The sequence below is a fragment of the Rhinopithecus bieti genome, unplaced genomic scaffold, assembly GCF_001698545.2.
Source record: "Rhinopithecus bieti isolate Rb0 unplaced genomic scaffold, ASM169854v2 scaffold_3527, whole genome shotgun sequence".
In the NCBI taxonomy this organism is placed as follows: domain Eukaryota; kingdom Metazoa; phylum Chordata; class Mammalia; order Primates; family Cercopithecidae; genus Rhinopithecus; species Rhinopithecus bieti.
Window position 1 is genome coordinate 1359310 of NW_016804488.1, and position 3574 is coordinate 1362883.

Genomic DNA, 3574 nt, shown 5'->3' on the forward strand with positions numbered 1-3574 from the left:
GATGCCACCCCAAACCATGGAGCATTCAATTTAGAATCTCCTGAATATCAGGATGACAGATGGCACACAATCTGTATGGATCCAGCTCTTGAGCAGCAGAAGCTCATAATTGCAAAGGCTACACTGATTAAAAGATACAAACACTGTTTCAAGTTGTCTGTATCAGAATCACAATGTTTGTTTGAAACTGATCCTTCACTGAAAAAAAAAAAAAAAAAAAAAAAAAAAAAAAAAACCAGTTTGATTAAATTGAAGAGAATGCGGTAACCTGTGAATTCTGAATAGCCACTCCATGAAAACAAGTTAATATATGATATTAGAAAGATGAAGGGGAGGAGTATTTACTGACACAGCACTCTTCAGTCTCTCCATTTTGATTACAAAAGCAGGCCTTACAATATTGATTTCATATAATATGCATTATTTGCCAAATTTTAAATTTGTCCTAATTGGATAATAACATGTACTGCTGTTAGTCTTCCCCATAGATGTCATTTTCTTATGCTTCATTTCCTCAAAGTCAAACTCTAATCCTGTAATCTTATTTTAGATGTTTTTTAATGTCATCCCAATTGTCTCAAAGTGAGTGGTAGGATTGTATGCACAGGAAATAAAGATCTGGCTTTCTGTCACCCAGTCTTTTGGTACCAGGAGGCCACTGATGCTAACAAATTCCCATCTAGTTGGCTCCAAGAGCTCCAAAGCTGGTCTGACTTCCTTCTCAGGCTCCTTGGTCTCCACAGTTATAGTAACTATGGCAATATACTTCCCTTGTGCTGTCACACTGCGTGCAGAGGAGATTGTACAAACACAGATATCTGACTTTCGACTGACTTGGTTCTGTGGAATAATGATCTGGCAGGAATTGACATCACTGGTGTTCTTGATGGGGTGGCTGAGGATGCAAATAACTCTGATTACCTGGCCCACTTTTTCTGGCCGATCTTTTACACAGCGGAGGTCACAGATGAGCTGCTTACAGTGAGCAATTTCTCCTTTGGATTTTACACCAATTACGTTTCCATTCTGCACAATGATTTCTTCAATTGGTTTATTCAGCATATAGGTACTTTCATAAATAGCACTTAGCCTTGCAGAAAACCTTGTGGCAGTTCTCCAAGGCCACAGAGTGGATAAAGGTGTGGACTTTTGCCATATCTTGCCAAAGATTCACTGTCATGTTTAATTCTATTAATGGTTTCACAACATGGTTGATCTAAGTAGTCATCAGTTTTGTAAAGTGCAAGAGCATGACCAGTAAAATCTGTAACATCTTGGCCCAAATCAAATTTCTTATACATCTATCACATTGTGGTCTTCTTAGGATCAATTCCCACTAAAGTTCTCGGATCTTTTTCATCTAAGTTGGCAACATACACTAGGAATTTCCTAAAGTGATGTTTCTTAAACAGTCCTATTAAGCTAGATGTCAGGGCTTCTGTTTCAGTGGAAGGAACCTTGTAGATTTTTCCACCCTTATAGACAAAGCTCCCTGCTGTCACTAAAATCCAGATAGCCAGTTATCTCTGTATAAAGCAGCATCTTAACCAGCTGACCATTAGCCACAAGGAACTTGGGAATCAAGTCAACATTCCAGTCTCTTCCTCTCCTCATTGATGCTGATGGTGGTTCTGGTATTTTAAATCTTTTGTATAAATCTTCCAGTAATGTTATAGAGGCACTCTCTCCTCCATAGTAAAGGTTTCAATCCATATGAAGAACTTTCTTGCCCTTCACTGACTTTATACTGGAAAGGATACATTCCACCAGGCCGATGCCCAGCACAATCACATCATACTCCTCATTCATGGTGGGTGGGGCAGGTGTGGATGCAGGACCTGAGAAAGGAAAAGGCACACGGGCTCCGTGACCACCCTGTGAGGCTGTGAGATGCTCTCTGGCATGAGGGAAACTGGAAGAGTATCTCTCCACTTTTTTTTTTTTTTTTTTTTTTTTTTTCTTTTCTGAGACAGAGTCTCGCTCTGTCACCTAGGCTGGAGTGCAGTGGTGTGATCTTGACTCATTGCAACCTCCACCTCCCAGGTTCAGGCAATTCTCCTGCCTCAGCCTCCTGAGTAGCTGGGACTACAGGTGTGCACCACCACGCCTGGCTAATTTTTGTATTTTTAGTAGAGATGGGGTTTCACCATGCTGGCCAGGATGATCTCGATCTCTTGACCTCGTGATCCACCTACCTCGGCCTCCCAAAGTGTTGGGATTACAGGCGTGAGCTACCACGCCCACCCCTCTCCACTTTTTAAGGAAATATTATTTCTAGTTAAGTTTATACTGGATCTTCAATTTTATGAAAATCATCTAATTTAAAAATACTGTCAATACTTCTTCTTTGACTTCATTTTCCTAAGTAGACATTTCTCCTGCTTGAGTATGGCCCAAATATATTGTTTTTTCCATAGCTTGAAGGATATTGGATTTAACATTATCAACATGTAAATCACTGCTCTGCCACTTACTCAGTTGAGTAAAATGGGAATGATAATATCTACCATGTGAAACTGCAAAACGGGTTACTGATGTGATGTACGGGAGATCCCCAGCACACACAGTATCTGGTGGACAGCTTTCTTTCATAAATATATGTTAAACTGGAAAATCAAGTCATGCTCTCTTTGATTGATTTTTACAAAGAATATGAAACAAGATAGCATAATTAATGATAGAGACAGGGCTTGACCTCAGCCCTTCTCCTGTTTCAACCACCTTTTCAGGCCCATAGGTACAAAGCAAAAACATAAAATAAGAATAAATAAAACAGATAACATGAAAACATTTTTTCCTTATTCCTTAAAACATATGTCTATTTAGCCACACATTCATTCTGATCCAAGTTTCTCTGTAGAGAGCTGTTGTCCAGCATTTATTGTGTGTATGGCTGGTTAAAAATGAATGCAAAATTCTCAGCTCTTGCAAACCAATTGCAAAAGACAAAGAATGGCAGCCAAATGGGGAGGATAGGTGTTCCATGAGAACATCTCAGAGAATCGTCAACCAATATGCCCTGCAGTATCAGACTCTATTGATGTTGGTTCTACGCTGAGCTCTACTGCCATTTGCTATTTATTTTGACAAGCAGTTAAATCATCAGGAATGTGCTGATTCATTGCCCCTCTGAAAGGAGATCATGGAGCACAGGGGATGGTTTGGTAAGTAGGCTTCACACTGTGCTATTTTTTTCCCTAAAGGTTTGGTTTATCGTTAAGAAGCAGGGAAATGTGGCAGAAAAACAAAACAAAACAAAACAAAACAAAACAAAACAAAACAAAACACCATGGCCTGGATTATAAGACCCCCCCCCTTTTTTTTTTTTTTTTTTTTTTTTTTTTTTTTTTTTGACGATGGAGGTTCCTTGCTTCTGTTCGTGCAGTGGCGTGATCTCGGCTCACTGCAAGCTCCGCCTCCCGGGTTCATGCCATTATCCTGCCTCAGCCTCCCGAGTAGCTGGGACTACAGGTGCCTGCCACCACGCCCAGTTAATTTTTGTGTATTTTTAGCAGAGACGGAGTTACACTGTGTTAGCCAGGATGGTCTTGATCTCCTGACCTGATTATCCACC

The 3574-nt window shown here is 40.2% G+C and overlaps 1 pseudogene; it reads right to left on the reverse strand.

The window, feature by feature from the left end:
• Nucleotides 1-472: 472 nt before the first annotated feature.
• LOC108527349 (rab GDP dissociation inhibitor beta pseudogene) lies at nt 473-1809 on the reverse strand (annotated as a pseudogene).
• Nucleotides 1810-3574: the final 1765 nt, after the last annotated feature.